The following is a 21,888-nucleotide window of genomic DNA, read 5'->3' as shown; positions in this document are numbered from 1 at the left end:
AAATAGCACTTTTAGAAAGCACAATAACCAAAAAAAAATTGGCGCAAATTCTTAAACATGGTTGTAAATTGGCTTCCTTTTCAAGGGCATTCAAGCCAACTAGAAGTATGATGGTTTGAATATGAAATAAATGTGAAACTTTGGCTTTTCTTACATTGGAATTGGGTAAACAATTTAAAATAGTTTTTTTATTCCTTTTAAAGGACTTTCAAATGGGTTGTCTCTGACCTACACATTAACAAAATATATGCAAGCAATGTGGGAGTAAAACATTGTGACAGGTTGGTTTACTTTAAAAATGCAATTTGAACAATGCGAAAATCAAATTTTATGATGAATTGAAATCAATTATAAAAAGGCAACACCAAAATACTAAAATCTGACACGTTTGTGATACATACTATATAGCTGAACTATGTGCTCAGTTGTAACATGTGAGTCTTAATAAAAATAACAAAACCTTTGACTTATAATAAAAACGGTAGCAATAAGCGCTTATATAATTAACCAGAGATCAGATATCTGGTTAATTTTAATAATGTGCCCCAAATGCCCCCAAAATACAGTGTAGTGTATTTTATTAAAAAATAAAAATTGTAGCATTTTTATTTTTTAATAAAATAACTGCACTCTGCAGTATTTTGAGGGTTAAGTTGGCCTATGGAAACTGTGTGTTTCCTGTAAATATATATGTATATGCTTATATAAATATACATTTATGTGTTTATATGTTTATATACACATATTAACATAACTATATGTATATAATCATATACATATATATTTAATAATGCTGCTATCGCTGTGCTACTTACCCCCTTCGCTGCGCTTAGGTTCTGTGCCGCCGATGAGTCGACATCTATGGAGCCTATGAAAGTGTGCTCTCGTGACATTAGCATGCTCTGGTATTACTCAGTGGAGCACAAATATCGCTTTCACAAAAAATCTGGCCCTAAATAAATGCTGAGAATAACATGTAGTTGTATTTTTTTAAAGATTTCAGCATCTATAAAACAATGGGAGCTGCCATGTTGTAACTTAGGTTACCTTATCTGTTGTGGCCAGTTAGAGAGTGTTAAAAAAAAGGTCAATAGAGTGTGCAGCCAATGGCTGTGTGGAATATAACAGTGTACTGCACTTCCATTTCTAACAGGAACTGAAAAGCTCACAATTTCAGAATGGAATTACAGAAAAAAGGGGACAAAATAAATAATGAAAGTATATTGCAGAGTTTTTTTGCATTTATGATTTATCATTTTATAATACCATCTAAAAAAAGTTTTATGTCCCTTTAAATTTTTTCGGCAACAGCAACCTCTGTATCCTAAATTGTGCAGTTGTAATAGAGAGTTAAAGTGAAGCAAGTGTAATACTTTATTTTAATGTTTAGGGGTGTGAATCAAAAGACAGAAGTACACAAGACAGAATGCCGCAATCCCAAAGTTCTAAATACAGAAACTTAAAATTGTAGACACAACATAATCCCGAATATTAAAATCCCCAAAAAATAAAATCACTAACTTTTAAAATACTGAAAACCAGAATCCCGAAACACTCCCACAAGATTACCTTTTTAATGTATCTTCAAGGGGTTGCCCCACCGATCCTCTGGCATCCACCCTAAGTGAACCTTGGGGAATGAGGTTTACAAGGGGGGCTTTGCTTGAACCCCCAGGCGGAGGAAAAAGGATAGTGAAGATGGGGACATCACAGCACATCAGAGATTTTTAAGTTTTTGGGTTTTTGATTTTCGGGATTTTATAATTTAGGGATTTAGTTTTTTCTGCATTTTTAGACATTAGGAATTATGATCTTATGGGATTTCAAGATTCTGTCTTATGGTATTAGGGATTTTTAGTTTAGGGGTTTTGATTGCCTCCCATATTTTAGATGTGAATTTTTAACCCCTACTCTTTATTTCAGGCTTTCTCTTGAGTGCAACCCGTAGTTTTCAACTTGTAATATCAGTGTTATTTAGTGTGGTTGCATTATCCATCGAAAGGAATGGATGCGTTAGAACAATGACGGCTGCGCTAAACCTTCTCGGGTAAATCTGATTTACCATGAACTTGTAATATCAAGTTGCACATTAATATAAGCACGGCCCAGCGATACTGCTTATCATGTCCTGTGCTAGCATTGTAATCTTGCCATTTGTATTGTCTAATAGAATTTGTTGAAAGTCTGCCAACTGGAGTTATGAAAAAGCTTAAAGGGACACTAAACACATTTTTTTTTTCTTTAATGATTAAGATAGAGTAGACAATTTTAAGCAACTTTCTAATTTACTCCTGCTACTGTATACATTTTTCTTCATTCTCTTGCTATCTTTATTTAAAAAGCAGGAATTTAAAGCTTAGGAGCCAGCCCATTTTAGGTTCAGTTCCCTGGATAGAGCTTGCTTATTGGTGTCTACCTTTAGCAAACCAATAAGCAAGCATAACCCAGGTTCTCATCCAAAAATGGGCCTGCTCTTAAGGTTTACATTCTTGCTTTTTAAATAAAAATAACAAGAGAATTAAGAAAAATTGATAATAGGAGTAAATTAGAAAGTTGCTTAAAATTGCATACTCTATCTGAATCATTAAAGAAAAAAAATGTGGGTTTAGTGTCCGTTTAACTAATGATATTATTATAAGTGATGTTAAAAAATGTAATCATATTAACAAAAAATATTATAACAATGCATAATAACCAGAGCAACAAAAAAAAGGCAGAATTATTATCTGTACCAACTTCTAGAACACAAAGAGAAATTAATATCTTTATTGTATGATAAATACATTTACAGTTGATATATAATATAATTGTGCATATAGTCATTTCTAGATGGGTCAGGACAGATTAAAAAATATATTAAAAAAATGCTTATTGCTTATTTAACAACAGTATAGTTTTTTTCTGCACCATGGCCTAAACGAATGTTTACCAAAATGTAAAAAGAAAGAGGAAACATTTCTTGATATAAAAACGTATTACAGATATATGTACTTTTTATTGACTCATTACTTACTAACTAAGGACATATATATTAATTATAAACCCTAAACAAGAAAATAATCTTGTGTTAAAGAGGATGTGCAAGTCAAAACTAAACTTTTATGGTTCAGATAGAGCATTCAATGTTAATTAATTTACTTCTATTTTCAAATGTACTTCATTCTTTTGGTATCCTTTGTGAAGAGCAAACCTTAGTTGGCTCAGGAGCTGCAATGCACAACTGAGAGCAACTTGGAGATCAGTGGCTAAACACACAATCCTCTTGTCATTGGTTTACTAGATGTTCACAGCTCATTCCCATTAGTCCATTGCTGCTCTGAAGTAGATATAAAATTGTATGTCTAACCCATTTACAGGGTTAAACACATAGTTAAATGCAAGCTAACACAGAGCATTTTCTTTTTTAACTTTTATATTTCTTTAAGTTTTGTTGATACCAAGCAATGACAATGTCCATAATTGGTACTAGACTGCATCTACAATCAATGATTAACTTGTTACCACGTTTTTTCTATCAAACTATATCTATATATGCTAAAATTAATCTTAAATAAGACAATAGGAATGTATTAATGGAACATAATTAATAATCCACAAAAGTCTCACATTACACTAATAGCCTAAAATGTGCAATTTGTTTTGTACTCAAGGTAAGGATCCATGTAACTTATCTGCAACTTAAATATTTTATCCTGTTTCCTCTCCTGGTTTAAAAAATATTTAATGCCTTAAAAGGAATTATGTTGTTGGACATATTTTTTAAAAGGTGACTATGTTTGCAGAGTCTTTCTTTTAATAGATAAAGTTTTGCTCGAATAATGCATGTAACAAAATATACAATTAATTAAATACATTACAAAATCATACTAAGATGATTTTTTCCTAAACTCAGTATTAGAGATGGATTATTTAAAGGAACATGATGGCCAAACATGGAAGAATTGAAAGTGATGCAGCATAGTTGTAAAATGCTGACTAGAAAATATCCCCTGAACATCTCTATGTAAAAAAGGAAAATATTTAACCTCAAATTGTTCTCAGTTGCCACATCCCATTGTAAAGAAAATTTAAGATAGCTGCCAATCAGGATGCCAGTCCCAGGACTTGCAAGGGAGCATGCATTTGGCATGTGCAGACACAATCATGTTATTTCCTTCCTCAGTTTAAGGAAGTTTATTATGAAATCTCACAAGATTTTAGAAAAATCTCATGAGACCACAGTAAAGCAAAGTGTGAATAAAGCTAATTGCCTTTTTTCTATTTTAACATGCAGCTGACAGTAGCTGAAGCATAACTGTTCAGAAGAGCGTTTACTATTGTAAGAAGTTTTGAAATAAAATGTCTTCCTTTTTTACATAGAGAAGGTCCTGTTTTATGTTCTTGTCAACTTTTTATAGTAATACTTCATCACTTTCAAGTGATTTAGCATTAGGTATGGGCGAATGTTTCGCAACATTCTAAAAATGAACTGAATTTTAACACATTCGTTCGTTTCAAATTTTGAATGTTTGTACAACATTCTAACACTTGTTTAATGTAATAGTATTCCTAACGCTTTCTTTAAATGTAATGTTCGATTCCAATTAAGCAATATTCATATTCAAAAAATTTAAATTTATATATTTATAATATTATTTCTAATGCTTTCTTTAAATGTAATATTCAAATAATGCAATACTCGAATTAAAAAATTTAAATTTATATATTTGTAATTCTATTTCTAATGATTTCTTTAAATGCAATATTCAAATTCAAAAAATTTAAATTTATATATTTATAATATTATTTCTAATGCTTTCTTTAAATGTAATATTCAAATAATACAATACTCAAATTTAAAAACTAAAATTTATATATGTGTAATAGTATTTTAATGCTTTCTTTAAATGAAATATTAGATTTATACAATATTCAAAATAGAAACATTCAAATTGATATATATTATATCTATTTTGCATCAATTTACTAAATTCCCTACCATATGAACTATTGAATTTCTGAATTGTACTTGTTAAATCGAATGTTACATTGGAAATTTCGAATGTTGACATTCAATCTAATTCTGAACATTCAAATTCAAAGTGACATTTAAAAAAATGTAAAAAGCATTCATTCTTATCATTCTTATCAACATTTGACAACTAAGAGGGTCATTAACACCACTTTAAGATCGCACTCATATGGTGCGAATCACCATCTTGGCTTGACTTTGAGCTGTATATCACTTCTGGCATCCGCATCGAATTCTACAACAGTGGCGACACCTATACTGTGCAATCAGTGCCAGCTACAAGTGAACCCTCAAACCATGGAGTTGGAGATCTCTCTCCTGAGAGCGCTATTTGATCGGCTGGACGAATACCAGGCGGATCTGGTGGATGCTCTGCATACCGGTACGGCATCCACCTCTGGCACGGTCCCTGTCACAATTCCCTATGATAGCAGCACCGGAGCCGTGATATTAGATCCAACGGGTGAAATGGCCGCTAAGCCCACACCACAAAGAGAGCAGGAGTCGGACGACACACCGCAGCCTACGGGTTCAGTGCTCACAGAAGGCCTTCCATCCGGACGCTTTGCAGATTCACCCACAGACTGTGAGTACATACAGAGAGATGCAACTCGCTCCTCGGTGACCCGTTGCAATCTTACCTTAAATGACCTGCTTGCTGAATGGGAGATACGGGGAGCAACTCAAACGAAAGAGCCTGCAGTAGTGCCACCCTCAAAATCCCCTAGAAGCTGGGATACACCTTTAGGCTTAAGCCTCCACATTGCCCTTTTGGACTCTGTGTCCAGCTACACAGCGGCTCTCAAGAACAGTCATCTAGCTCAATTTGTGCCATTTACTAAGCTGGTGCAGAACTCCACAGCCTGTTATAGACGTGGGATTGGGTAGTTCAGCAGTTACTTGAAACTTATTCCTCCAACAGTATACCACCGGTCTGGAGTGGGATAGAATGGGAACATTATATTAACAGGACGCATGCTAAAGTTTTACTACCCCCCTGTGCTTGACTCCACCATCTTTGAGACTTTAGTGGCGTTATTAACCTAGTTTTCAACATGCTAAGTATGTTAGCTCACTGACGCTTTAAATCCATAAGCGGAGAACACTCTCTCATTACGTAGTAAACCCAGAATTGGCCTTTTACTCTTTTCACCAATAAGCAGTTGTCCTAGGCCTCCCACTCTCCTAAAGGACACATATTTATGATAGCTCTTAGGCTTGAAGTCATAATGTGCACACACAATGGTGGATAATTACTCTACAGATATGCTATAATATATATGCTCATTTGTGTTATGTTAGTTTTCTGAACCATATCTACGGTGCCTATATATAAGAGGCAGTTTGATATTTTCTCTTCTAAACAGGTTTATATACTCTCTAGTTGTTCAGTATCAATGCAATCTACACCTTATAATGTTGTCACATTCCTACTCAGGTTATCATGTACACTGTGGTCTCTGATACGCTGCCACATTCTACTTATAAATGTTTAGTGTCTACTTATATATAGGAGACAGTTTATCTCCTTTTTCCTCCAATAGTATTATATCCTACCTCTCTGTTTAATCATAATATCAGTTATGTTTTATAATGTTACAAGACACTTATTTAGCTCCTTATGTATACTGTGATTTCAGAACATTTTAGATGTGCTCTTATACTGGATATAGTGGTCTGCAGGAACGCTTACTCCTAATATACCTAATGCTATTAGATTTTATGTGTTTATTCTCTAGTTAAATACTTATCTGCAATTGCATCAATGATGTTTATCTCTTAACTTGCTAATGTCTTGAGGCCCATGTCTATACAGTATTGCTGGTTCATAATTTAGACAGCCCACGCTGGCGCTATCTTATCTTATTTGGAGGATATAACTTCAATTATGTCTTCACATGTACCCGTACTAGCTCTTCACCCACAAGAACCATACATTCTAATTTTTAGGTTTAGATATTTTTAAATGCCTAATGGTTGCTGTTTTGGGCTCACCCTGTCAGTATTATTGACTTTGCCTATATTCAATCTTCTACATAGCTATCTACAAGTAGACTGTAATATGGAGTTAGGGCAACCAATGTAGATGCTAATAAGTTTCTATGAGTGCTGGGTTATGCAGCTTTAGGAAACATACTGTGCCACAATCTACTACATGATACATGGCTGTGTTCTTAGGAGCTATAGCAGAACTAAATAACTGAAGAAAAACTCTCTACACGACAGGCTCAGATATTCCAATGATATAGTGAAGCACTTCTTTCTAGAAGGGTTCAGTTAGATTGTTAGCATAACCTAGTAAAAATAGGTCAGGGAATCTCCCACCCTATTGTGTTTTATGTACTAGTTCACTATTTGTTAATGCCTGAGCTTTTCCTAGTGTAAGTGTTTCCATTATATATTTTAGAACTTAGAAAATATAGCATTAATCTATCTCTGTTGGGTTCAAAAGCTCTCTAGGTTGCATGTGCTGGCCTTGGTGTTAACCTCTATTGTTCTAATGTAATTTATTTGCCCACTATAAATAATGATTCAGTTTAGTTAATATTTTATGTTCTGATATAATATATGAGTTCCCAAGGTATTTCTCTTTTTTTAAATCCTCTGCGTAAGAATCTACCTCAATAGATAGTCCTGCCCTACATTGTAAATGACTCCCCTTCCCTTGCTAGTTTAGATATGATTTCACTTTTTGGCATACTCTTAGTACTTAATCCTAACATATGCTATCATAGCCCCCTGGCCTACTCCGCACTTCACCTCCCTATATTTATAAAACATCCATATTGCCAGAGCCTTCTATCTCATTTAAATTAAGAAATTTGTGTAACATGTATTATCTGCTTATCGATTGGTCATTTAGCCTTCATATATACCCCCACTATGTGTGTGAATAGCTAACAATGTGTAGATAATTAATCCAGCTCCATGGTCCATTTAATCCCCTTCATTGACAGGACTAAAAGCCCCCTCCAAGTCTCCTAAAATTTTGTTATATACATATGGCTCCGCCCTCTGCCCTTTCCCTACTATAAGATAGCGGTGCTTACCCGCTGAATATCCTCTTCCCCCTTGTCTACATGCGTTTTCACGCTCCTTTTGAAGTTTCTAAGGAGCTAGACTCCTGACCATCAGATATCTTCTAACTTCTATACTTTTGATTCATGGGGATTAAAACTATGTTTCTAACTGGTCAGCTATATATGATATATTATTGAAAAAAAAAGAGGTCCCATTAGCCTTTAGTCAACGTTTTATACAGATGTCGAAATGTTTTGGTTACTTATGTTTGTATCCTGTTCTGTTGACAAAAAGGTGTATTGTGTTTTATATATATTTTATGCAAATACCTCAATAAAACATTTATTTAAAAAAAAAAAAGAAAACTAACACCGATATGCTGGACAGTAACATAACTTCCAAACATAAAAAAAAGAAATTTTCTTATTCAGCAAGAAAAAATAATCTTTCAAAAACTACAGTACATTTTAAAATGACCTCTTCTACAGGCCAATAAGAAAACAAATTACTTTCACCATTTTACATCCCTGTGCTGACGAATGCATTGAATTTAAAGACTGATTTCACATATTGTTCTGTGAGTCACCCACACTTATCGTATGATGTTGTTTTCTCTGTTTTTGTTACACATTCTTTCTGATTCTGAACTAACAACATTAATTTACCTTTCCAAAACCAAGTATCAAATCGAGCGGGAACGCATGGGAACAGAGTTCCTGCACTATTTTTGCAGGAGGAACTAAGTTCCCCCTGGACAGAGAACAGAAACACTTCAGTAAACACTGCTGCTGTTGGTGGGAGGAGCTGGAGCACAGTCTGGTTAGAGGGATAGTAATATCCTAAAGTAATGGGCAGTAACACTTCCTAAAATATGCAAGCATGTAAGCGGTCCTGCTGTGTGATCACCCTGCACTGTGGGGAACACAAGGTGCTTATATTTCTGTATGGCTTACTCTGGGGTTATTTGCCTCCCGTCAGCAGAAATAGGAGGAGTCTGGAGTTGCTGTCAGACACGGAGGTCTCAGCCCACCCTGAAAAGGAAGGAGGGTGTGAGGAACTGAAGTTAAGCTGGCTATGCACCATGTGAGCTAAAGACAAGCTATCTACACTCTGGATCTTGACATTAAGCAACAGGAGGCGTTCATGTGTGTCTAGTTTAGTTATTTTAAAGTTGTTTTAAAAAAAGTTCAGTGTTTCACCAAAAACAAAATGTGCTCAAGAGTCATGTTCTTCCAGCTTCCTGCTTTCTCTCTGGAATTCATTTTAGTTCTTCCAGAGATGAGGTTTGTATTGGAAATACATGTGTACACACAAAGAAAATAATCTTTACAATTAAAGCTGTTCATGGAACATCTTGTAGTAGGATACGCCCAATTACTTTATTTTATACACCAATAGTGTGTGCAGTCTGTTTATCTATGTTGGAGTCTGTATGTCTATCAATTTATGGTCAGCAGGCAAGGTTTTCTGCAGAATGCTGACCTGTGCAAAATAATCTATTTGCTGCAGATTCAACCTTACCAGTTTCATCCCAAAGTACAGGGTGACCTGTTTTGCTTCACATTTACTTGGCATTCTTGTTAATGGAAAAAGAAAATAACACTCAGACATATTGTGACCATAATTTTACTTTAAATCACATTATCAATGTTTCTTAATGCAGAGTGAGATCACACACAAGATAATGATATCAGATGTTTATATTACATAGCCTTACATATTCTGGGGGCCAGGGAGTAAAATCTCCTAAAATGTTACTATTCAACATCATCAATATACAAATGTCCCTTCATGTGTTCTAAAAAGTGTGTGTCTGGCTTCTCAGTTTTCGGTATCAGTTGAATCCTAAATTACAAATAAAAATGTCATCCCTGCCATGGAAAAATATAACCATGGGTGTCCATCCTCAGGCCCAAAGTCAACCATTCAGCCCATCATTGGTTTTAATTTGCTTTCATTAACCAGAGTGTATAAATTAAATACATATAAATACATTGTGTGTGTGTGTGTGTATAAAACAATATTAATTGTGAGGGGGTAGAAGTATTGGTGAGTTCCCACACTTTTTTTTGTAGGACTTGACCCCTGTCCAAAACACCTCATTTATGATTCTTCACTTATGTTGCAACATAAAAATGGTAACTGAAAATGTAAAGATATGCCACCATGTCAGTTTGGCTCATCTTTTACTTTTATGCAAAAAAATAAGTATAAAGAAAATCATCTTCATACATATACTCTATAAAATTTCATAAAAAGGACAGATTTTGCCCTCCAAATTGGACCAGTGCAGTATTTCCCACCTGGCAATTGGATGACACAATAGTACTCATTTGAAAGAGGTGGGTTCTTCATTTATGTTATAACTTGATAGAGATTGTTTGGCAATCTTTGAGAGAAAGCCATATGGCCTTCCCAGTTATACCCCAGCTCAGTACGCTGACAGTATGTTCCTCAAGAACGTGTCACCTACCCATTAACATTTATCTGTTGATTCAGTCAAAGGCAGAAATGTATACCAATTTTGTGTGCAACCCATTAATAATACCTCGATCCAAAAGTGTAAAAATATTTTTAAAAACCTGTCTATATCAATCCAAAATAAAATGTCACTTCTGCTCTAATTGTTTCAAAAAAGGTGCTGGATTCAAGTGAAAAGGTACTCTGATTCTAGTGAATTTACCAGAAAATAATTATTAGCATATAAACATCAGTGGCGTTACCTCTAAACTAAAGAAGAAGAGTGCAATCAGATCCAAAAAATCAATCAACTTAAAGGGATAGAAAGGTCAAAATTGAGATGTGCATGGATACATCTCAATTTCAAATAGATACTTTTTTTCAATATATTTCCATTAGCAAAAATGATTCTAGTAAAAGTTATTACTCTTTGTCAGCAGCATCTCAGAAGGTGCAGTGTTTGTATTGGGGTGCACAGGCCCTCTCAGCATATAAGTTATTATTGTCTTTTAGTGGCATACATATACTGTGAGGGCCCGTGCACCAGTATTCAAACACCGCACCTTCTCAGTGAGTCAGCAGTGGTTTATATGTAGGGTGCCATATTGCCTCTTTAAAGACACATATGTCAGGGTTTTTATAACTAAATATTATTCAAAGTATATTTTTAAACAGCCCCTGGCATAATGTATTTCTCATCAGTATCCTCCCTTAAAGTGGCAAATGGCAACTCTACTTATATGACACACCATCCCCAGCTCTCTAAGCTTGAATAATTGTGCACATTCCCTTTACAGCTTATGTGCGTATGAAAAGCAGTAATAACGGTTACTAGAAGCATTGTTGTTAATAGAAGTATACTGCAAAAATGCTTCTATTTAAAATTGAAATGCACCTATGCACATTTTCATTTTGATCTGTTTCTTTAACATCATACTAAATACTTGAAAATCTTGCATGTCTAAAATAAGTTGTATTTTTGTAACAATTAATATTACTATTACTGTTGAAGCCTAATTAAAGAGACATAAAAGTGCAAAAGGAAAATACTCTTATTTGTTACATTTTATTATTGAATTGTTGCTTGCAGATAACTAGAACTTAAACACATAAAAACAGCTCCAGAGCAACAATTAAAGGGACACTGTACCCAAAAATTTTCTTTTGTGATTCAGATAGAGCATGCAATTTTAAGCAACTTTCTAATTTACTCCTATTATCAATTTTTCGTCGTTCTCTTGCTATCTTTATATGAAAAAGAAGGCAGCTAAGCTTTTTTCTTGGTTCAGCACTCTGGACAGCAGTTTTTGATTGGTGGATGAATTTATCCACCAATCAGCAAGGACAACCTAGGTTGTTCACCAAAAATGGGCCGGCATCTAAACTTACATTCTTGCATTTCAAATAAAGATACCAAGATAATAAAGAACATTTGATAATAGGAGTAAATATGAAAGTTGCTTAAAATTGCATGCTCTATCTGAATCACAAAATAATTTTTTGGGGTACAGTGTCCCTTTAACTATTGGGACCTAGGAGAACACTTCTGGTGAGCCAACAACAAGAAGCATATGCCCTAGCCCCCAATCACTAGTTCCCAGCAGGGCATTGATGCTCTTTTTTTTATCCTTCATAGCACTAAGAGAAATAAATAACTTTGATAGAAGTAAATATCTTAAAATGACAGATTCACTAAAATAGAATGGTTTCCATGTATATTTTTACGTGTAAATTTTATATTACAGTATTTTTTACTACAGTTAAAGGGATATAAAACCCAAACATTTTCTGTTGCGATTCAGACAGCGCATACAATTTTAAAAAAAGTTCTGTTTACTTCTATGATCAAATTGGCTTAATTCCCATGGTATTCTTTGTTGATGAGATACCTAGGTAGGTGTGTGGAGCTCTACATGACAGGAAATAGTGCTGCATATAGGGCTCTCCTCTGGCGGGCAGCAATCCGCTGCCGGAATTTAACATTGCACACAAGCGCTATTTTGCGTTCGTGTCCAATCCCGACCCCTGTGCACACAGTGAGACACGCCCAAGCAGGAGCTGTCAATCTCCCCGGTCGGAAGATGCATAAATCTTTACTGACTTCCAAAACAGCAGCAAAGAACCAGTAACATAGAAACAAAAAACAACCAATCAGCAACGAGCAGATAATATACTCCAACAGCAACAGGAAATAGCTTCCTCTTTTCTTTGCTGCCTTCCAGTCAGCAGGTGATGTAATCTTCCCTTATTGTGTTTGAACATTAATTTGTATACTGTATATATTTCGTATATAAATAGTTTTTTCCTTATCAATTTTACTAATAATATCTAACTAGATTATTATCATTGTATTTTTTGCTTGTTGGAAGATTTATTTCCCTCAAAAAGAAATGTATCCTTTCTTCGAAGTATATTAAGTTTATCACAGTTTTTTGTTGGTGGTATAGTGCATGCGACGGTAGCGGACATATTCTTGAGCGCTGCAGCCGCACGGGTCTCTTGGGACTCTGTTTCCCTTCTTACCTCCCTCGCCGCCTTTTAGTCTTCTACAGCTCTTACTACCCAACATTGTCAGCAGGCATCACTCTAGGCCGTTGCGGCCCTCTCCTGCTGACGATCGCGGGCACCCTTACGGGCCTGTTCACGTGTCATTCTAAAACCATTCCTGTATCTCCTTCGGTAGACATGCATCAGGCTGTGGAATTATAACAGCATAATGCACGCACTGCGTTGATTTAGCAATCTAGTTAAAGGAAAAGTATTTAGTTAGTGTCACTGAGTGACTATATTTGAATAACAAGAGTTATTGATAGGTTTTAAACACTTTTTATCAGTCTGGTCTAGTTAAATAAAGTTTTAAAGCAGGTGCATATTATTTTATCATCTCATATTAGTGGCATGTCTATTAGTCAGTTTGAATCTGTATGATTTATTCTGACATATCATTTATTTTACATATAATTTATTTTTTAATAAAATTATTTTCTTTATGTTTTGGTGCATGATATTTTATCATGCTATCTAGCATACTTTTTTATTTTATTATTTTTTCCATATTAACTGTTAACATATCAGTTTTTACCTTTTCTGCAATTGCAGGTTTAATATGGAGTCCACAAATAAGACCTCTTTCACCAAAGAAGAAGTCATAGATCTTTTTAACCTTATGGTGCAACAAGCCTTGGCGCAGAGGGAACAAATCTCCACTTCTGCCTAAAGAATCCATTATAGAAAAAAACTTGTGTGGATTCCACCCTTTCCTCTGATTCAGAGGAAGATTGCCCTCAAGCCTGTAAAAGACGGTGGCGTTTCCAGACTATTCTCCCTCTAAAAAAGGGAAAGAACCAGCACGTAAATTGAAAGCTCTGCCCCCGGGCAAAACCAATAGGGGCGTTAGAACCTCACCCATGGAGGTAAATCGGGGTGAAAGAATCCTTAACCCTGAGGATATTAATCAGGGATGTCTGGACAAATTTTTGATCTGAGGGATCTGGATCAGAGGGATTTCTGCCCGGAACTAAATTAGGATTTGGGCAGTCCCTCTGATAGAGATCCCACTATTGCTCATCCTCAGGGCCCCTCTGGGAGGACTCATACAGATGAAGATGCGGATGGGGATCTTCTGGACCCCCTGGGTATCCCATTTTTAATCCCAAACATATCAGACACCCTCGCTCTTCTGAGTGGTCTCTCCCTCCTCATCTGTCTAGGTTCCTTCAGAGACGTCTTCCCCAACCCTTAGATCAGGAAGACAGAGCTCTCCTCAGAGTGGAATGTCATAGATCTTTGCTCCTAGGCAGAGAATCTACCACCCCTGAATTTGACCCTAAGCTGGTAACATTTCTGACTAGGAAAGTTAAGGATCCAAGGAAGTGGCTGGAGAGATCCCTTCGAGGGGCGCAGGATAAACTGCTAGACATTTCTGGCCCTTTGGCTCAAATTCTTCTTCTTGCCGACAAGGCTCATCTTTCCGGCTCCTCTTTGGATCCTTCCATGGTCAGAGATTGGGCTTTTAGACCCTTTTATTTACTGGGTAACGCCAATGCGGCTATCTCCAGTGGAAGACATAGAGCTACGCATTGAACCCAAATTAGCTGTGCTAGCTACTGAAGAGGCACATTCTCAAGCCAAAGGCCTGTTATTTGGAGATCCTTTTCTTACTATTAGGAGGCATTATGTTTCAACTTTTACCTCGATTGACAAAATCCAGGCCTCTCTCAGGAAAGTTTTTCAACCCAGATGGGTTTTTACCAGGGCTGGCAGATACAGAGGTCGTCTGCCCGGCTGCCAAAATTTCAGCCAATGCCAATTCATGGACCTCAATCAACCTCAGTACCTACTGGGATGCTAAGAACCTCAATACCTACCTGGATATTACAACAGAGCCATGTTTCCATTCAGAGCTAGACCTGCAGGACCCAGACGATCGGCAACACAAATCCCTCCAGCCCTTCCTAACACCAACCAAGGTGAGTTACCATCCTTCTTCCCACTTGTTGTTTGCGGGCAGACTCGCCCATATTTTCCAAAATTGGTTGTCTCTGTCTGCAGATCCCTGGGTTCTCCAAACCGTTCAGGGGTTTGTCATAGAATTAATTTGCCCCCCTTCCAATCCCACCTTCCCAATCCCTTATGCCTGTCGGCAGAAGGACAGAACCTTATCAGAGAAGAAGTCTTGTCTCTCCTCTCAAAAGGAGCTATAGAGCTTGTTTCCCAGAACTCCCCTCCAGGTTTGTCCTGTCATCAACTTTTTTGTAGTATACCACCACTTCAAAATGGAGTGCATCTATGTGTTGAGAGACCTCCTCCGTCTAAACGATTGGATAATTCATTTTGACCTGAAGGATGCTTATTTAACTGTTCTGGTGTCCCTGGTGGGCAGATCAACTTTGGCAGTTCACCTGTCTCCCTTTCGGACACAGCTCCGCCCCTGGTGCTTTACAAAGCTTCTCAAACCAGTGTTGGCTTGCCTCCGGGCTTGCAGATTCCGTCTAGTGGTATTCCTGGATGATATCTCTTGTGAGAACCTTCAGTCGTAGGGGAGGAGAAGGTTTGCTAAATCGAAAAAACTGCTGCTAAAGACACGTGCACGCTCCCAAGCTTTTTTCAACAAAAAGTTGTCAATAGAGCAAAGAACATTTTAAAATAGAAATAAATTAGTTTAAATTGAATGTTCTATCTGAAACATGAAAAAAAAAATGTGCTTCGTGTCCCTTTAAAGGGACACTAAAGTCAAAATAAACTTTTATGGTTCAGAAAGAGAATGCTGTTTTAAGACACTTTCCAATTTATTTCCATTATCACAATGGAATGCACAATCTTTTTATAGACACACTTTGCGGGGAACAAGATCCTACTAAGCATGTGCACAAGCTCACAAGGTATATGTATACTAATCTTTGATTGGCTGATGTCTGTCACATGATACTGGGGGCCGGGAAAATGGGAGAAAAAATAAATTTGTCAGAAAAAAAATCTACTATTTATTTGAAATTCAGAGTAGGTGTTATTTCATTGTCTTTTTATCATACACTTGCTAATTATGCAATTCTACTGCATTGAGCTGTCCTTTAACTCTTTTGTGCCAGGGTTAACGTGTCTACATCGAAACAACTGTTCCGATGTAAACAAATTGAAATCTCGCGATTGTGCACATAATCACGAGATTTCAATGATGGGATTGCGTCAGGGGGGCGTCCCTATGATGCTAGGCACGCCCTCCAGACCGCAATCCCATCAGGGAAGCGCCAGTGGTTTCAGGAAAGCCACGCGGTTAGGACGTTGTATTCCATCCTTCGGCGCTAAAGCCCAGCAAAATTTGGACGGAATACAACGTCCTAATGGCATTAACAGGTTAAATAAGCCTTTGCATAAATATATTTCACCTACAATTGCTCATAGTACAAGGCATATAAAATGTAGGTAAATGCAAATATGAATAATTTATGCACTTTGACTAAAGCATAACTTTTTCAGTTTAAATAAAAAATAGATATGACTGAAGGAGGTTGTGCAATGATGATTCATCACCAAAATACATACATTCATAAGGTAAAAAAAAAAATCTTCCCTATGAAATACTGTGGATCCTTTGAAAAGCAGCAAAAAAAAATAATCTCATACATACTCCAATCTCATTACTACACAGACAGGCTGTTCAGCTTTTCACAAATAGTCAGTGATTTCTTAAAAGTAAACTTGTAAGGTTTCCGTTACTGCAATGAATCTATTTTTCCTCTTTCTAACGGTCACATTTCTGCCTGTGATTTTCTCTGTCTCTCTCTTGCCCTTTCTCACTTTTAAACAAGCTTTTACTTTTCTTGGCTTCTCTATGAGCCCTCAGTAGCCGTTTGCTGGCACACTCCATGTGGTCCAAGAGATTGGATGAAGACTGCTTTTGTTGTTGGTGAGAAGTTGACCATCAGAGACACAGAGCCTGGTTTGTTTGGTAGGTAGGAGGATGGGGGGGAGTAAGAGAGGGGAGTGAGCTGGCGTCATCTTGCGGTGGCAAAAATAAAACACACAAACTTTTGCTTCAGCACAGCAAAACGTAATAGAGGGGAAGGGCTTAATTCAAATCCAAGCCAGGTATGAATAAACCACTTAGGGATGATTTTTAAAACATCAGCTGTGCAACAGTTACAGCATATAATCAATTTGATATTATGTTTTAATAATACACGTGGAAACACTACATTTTGTGATTTTCAGCAGAATGTAGTTTTTTTGGTTTCATTGTAGTGAGTGAGGTCATTTATCTCCCCTTTTCTAACCAAATATTTAATCAGTAATATATATGCTGCGGCTGTGGCACTGGGTGAAGCAGATAAGTGCTTATGATGATGCGTATCAAACTCTAGTGCAAGAAGTATTATCTGTGTATTTCTTGTAAAATGTTATCATAAACAAATGGATTCAAACATTTTTTTTATTATTATAGCCTGTTACTGTTCTGCAGTAGTTTCTCCATTAATAGACAAACTCACTGGGATATTTGTAAAGAAAATGTGATTATTGGAAGGTTATAAAAATACTTGTTCAATCTTTTTTCATAAATGTCAATTCAGTTAATTAAGATACATTAAAATGAATATAATTACAAACTAAAAGCGAGGCCACTGTAAAACTGTTTTTATTTTTTTGTTGACCAGTAAAAAACCAAGAAACAAAACAAAAAAAACATGCCATTTTAGACACATTTATCACCTGCCACTCTTAAAATGTACAAGATCAAATGTTTATTTTTGGAGGAGTTGCATAGTAAAGTAATTCCTCAATATGTATTTAGTTTTTCTGACTCTGTTTTCATATCATCTTAAAATAACTTTTCTCCCTTTTTCCATGTTAAATCCCCCACAATACACAGTCTTTGCTCTGTTCTGTTTAGCTGGAACCCTCAGATGATAGGAAACCTTAAATAGTGGTTCAGGGGAAGTGAATGGAAACTTTGACAGACAGCCTGTTCATAACTTGGTTACCAGCTTTGCCCTGCATACAGTTTCCTGCCCTCCTACATTACATTTTGCTTCAGTACAGATTTATTTTCAATACAGCCAATGATACAAGTTGTGCAATTTTATACTTTCCATTCCCCACCCTCCATATTATTTATGTAAAATATAGTAATACTGTCACTATATCCTATGGGCTATATATTTTATATATTTAGAATACATAATAGCACAAACTGCCAAGTTAAAAAAAAATTTGTGGATAAAAATGCCTTATTCTATTAAAATGTTCACATTATACTTTTATCGATTATTTTAAGTCACTGAGTATTTTAATATTGTTTTCAATTGAAATGTTTACAATGACTTGTTATACCAACTGTAGAGTTTAAAATGAAAAGGGAATTGTTCATTTAGGTTATTTTTGTATATGAAATAGCTGTCTGCTAATTTAATCTATAACCCGATCAAATGTGCTCAGCTTGCAGGGATAGCAAACCATGTTCTCTTATCTCTCTATAGTTATACAAAATCATCTTTATCTTACCTCTCACTGTATACACAGTGAAGACAATGCTTAAAACTATGGGAAATTAAAATTTTAGTATTTCTCTGTACCACCACACACCCCGCTGAGAACTTGATTTGTTTTAAAATTTTTGTTTGCATAGTTTTTCTATAATCATTATTTAAAGGAATATGAAACACATGTTTATTTAATTATTCAGATAAAGCAACTTTCCAATTTATTTCTGTTATTTAATTTGTTTTTGTTATCTTTTGTTGAAAAAGTAGGCTCAAGAGCAGCAATAAACCACTGGGGGTTAGCTGGTAACTGGTGGTCGGAAGCACATATATGCCCCTTGTCATTGGCTCACCTGATGTATTCAGCTAGCTCCCAGTAATCCATTAGTGCTCCTTCAACAAAGGAGACCAAGAGAGTGATGCAAATTTGATAAAATAAGTGAATTTAACGTTGTTTAAAATTGTATTATCTATCTGAATCAAGGAAGAAAACTTTTGGGTTTCTTATTACTTTAAGTATTCAAATTTTCAGCATAGGTGGGAATGCAACAGGCAAAAATAGCAATTCTAAATACAAAATAAAGATAAAGGAACCAGTAAACAATTTAATACACCCCAGCAGGTTAAATGGATAATTTGGAAAATATTAAAAAGGGAAAATACACTGTACATTGTCCCTTTAATGTGTATTCAAATAAAGTGGGTTGTAATTACTGAACCATTTTCATATTATACAAACTTTTATACACAAAACAGGGATTGTGGGGTTTAAACAGAAAAAAATATGATTACACTTTTAACACTTTTATCAATAAAATTGAATTCTAAGCAATACATTTTCAATAAATATGTTTTTTAAAAGTCCTTTTGAACACTAGACATAATTAATGGCTTTTGTTACATTTAAAAAGGTGAATAAGCAGATATTCAAACCCTAAATGAAGTCATGCTAAATAAAATAAAAAGTACAGTCATTATTTTGCAGAAGTTTAGTACGATTCAGTACAATTGCATGGCATAGAACTAAATGTATGCCAGTGTTCATCATTTCTGTAATTAGTTACTTTTTACCACATCACATTAAATAATCACCTCTGAAAAATTCTACTAAAGTGAGTGAATCTCTCTTTTTAGATTAACCAGGGTCTCTGCATCATTAAGATAACTTTTCATCACTTAAAAAGTGAGAAAACCAATATAAAAGCTCCCCTGTGACCCTTAATGGCAAGCAGAACAGGGATTATAATTATATGGAGTCAGCATGCAATTTCAGTCTAATAATTCAACTTGCACATTTAGCTGTGTTCTTAAAAGTTGTGCACATTTCATACCAAGCAGAGTTGCCAACAGACCTGGTTTACATGGAGGGGCAGCTTGTCTTCTTGTGTTTCAGTTGGATTTCAGCTATGTCACTAAAAGCTATATATTATTTGAATAAAAAGTTTAGTATGGATTGGACTAGTGACTTTCCCCTATAGACTTGTGTGTGCAGGTATACATTTACATGTGTGTGTGTGTGTGTAGCTATATAAATGTGTGTGTAATGTGTATATATATCACCATCTTCAGAAAATAATGTGAAATAAATAGGGGACTGATAAAACACTGAGAGTACTGTATCTATTATGTGTGCGTCTATACAGCAACAAATGATATACTGTTACAATTAAAATTCAGAATATATATTTATTGACTGTGTCGGATATGGAGTATCAAATGTCATAAAAAAGTATCAAAACTGTATTGAATTTTTTTTAACAGTTTATATGACTATTGGCAGCACAGATGTATTGCCTGTATCAATGGCCCATCACTAATGCCTGTGTGTCTTGTGTGTGTGTATATATATATATAAAGGGCTTGAAATTTCCAGTGTCCCGGATGACTTAGAAACTAGATTCCCCCCTATCTTTAATATTGAGTGGACTACTAACTTTTTCCCTCTGGGCTAGTAGCTTTTAGCCCCTGGCTAGTAAACCATAGTGATATTTTCCCACCCCTGTATATATATATATATATATATATATATATATATATATATATATATATATATATATAAATATATATATATAAATAAATATGTATATATATATGTATATATAAATATATATATATATATAAATATATATATGTATATAAATATATATATATATACACACACATCTGCATGCACTTAGATACATATATAAGCATACTGTAAATGTATTTAAAATGCTTAAATTACCTTTAACAGTTCAGTGCAGTATTTCAATAATCTATGTCCCATACACCTGGTAGAAAACTTCTTTTATTTATTTATTTTTTTCTTCTTGATTGAAGGAAATTTTCTTGGCACTCTGCTTTCTTCACAGCCTCCAGATGTTTTTGCAGCCTTTCACCTTCTGTAGAAAGCAAAATCCCCTTAATGGTAGCGGTGTCGGGTTCCTTGCAGGCAGAGGCAGCAGCAGGAGAAGCAGAAGGGCTGTAGTATATTGTAAGTGAGTGTGAAGGAAAGAAATGTTTTTCCCAGTCAGACCAAGTTTAGCAGCCACTGGTTTCCAAACTCCTCCTGTCAGCCTCTTCCCTGGATACCTCCTGGAAATGCCTGCTGATGCTGATTACTAGTGTGCTGGACCCTCCTGCAAAGGTAGGCAGGAGTCCAGGGGTAACAGATTGGTGACAAAGGGTTGGAGAAGTAGGTGGGTTTAAGAACAGAGGGGGCAGGATTTTGCCACCTTGGAGTGTCCCATAATTAGCATGGGTATGTATAAAATAACCCCTCAGTTATTGAAAGCACTGTAATGCTTCAGTTGAAGAGGGCACCATATATATTATACATATATTGAGCAGATTAAAATGAATGCCTGAAATAGTTACACTTTTAAAGGGTAAATAAAATGTGATTGCAAATGTATATATTGTGAAGGATACAGTATATGGGCATTTGCTGTTCCTTCAACAATTATATCTATCTATCTATCTATCTATCTATCTATCTATCTATCTATCTATCTATCTATCTATCTATCATCTATCTATCTATCTACATTTCATGTCTCTATCTGTATATTTAGCATCTATTCAGTCTGTTTGTCCATCTATCTGTTTATGAATCACACATTTCTTCTTCAAACTAAGAGGTTATAAGTTAGCTGTGGTTGTCTAGAGCATAAATATAGATAGTGGAGAGGGAAGTGGCTACATCATGTTTGATGATTTGACAGTTAGTGACTTCTTTCTTATTCATTTTGTGTTATTCAAATTAACATCATAAATCAACATTAATGGGATATTCCAGTAAAAAATGTAATGTTCATAGATGAATTACTGTTTTCGTTTTAAATTTTTTGACTGCACATGCATGTGAAGCATAGCTATATATTCTCAGTGCATAAGCATTTTAAACTTTGCAGCTGCTCAGAGCACCAGTGGGGCTTGTAT

At 35.5% G+C, this 21,888-nt stretch overlaps 1 protein-coding gene across 1 annotated transcript in view; it reads right to left on the bottom strand.

Moving 5' to 3' along the window:
- ACAN (aggrecan) overlaps nt 1-21,047 on the bottom strand; it is a 145,620-nt gene extending 124,573 nt beyond the window's left edge. The window contains exon 1 of the mRNA XM_053717660.1: nt 20,693-21,047. The gene's annotated coding sequence lies outside the window, so the exon portion shown is untranslated. The remainder of the gene's footprint in view (nt 1-20,692) is intronic.
- Nucleotides 21,048-21,888: the final 841 nt, after the last annotated feature.

This window comes from Bombina bombina, chromosome 6 (assembly GCF_027579735.1).
Source record: "Bombina bombina isolate aBomBom1 chromosome 6, aBomBom1.pri, whole genome shotgun sequence".
NCBI classification, from domain to species: Eukaryota; Metazoa; Chordata; class Amphibia; order Anura; family Bombinatoridae; genus Bombina; species Bombina bombina.
The sequence above is the reverse complement of the archived record's forward strand: the minus strand, read 5'-3'. Positions and strand labels throughout refer to the sequence as shown.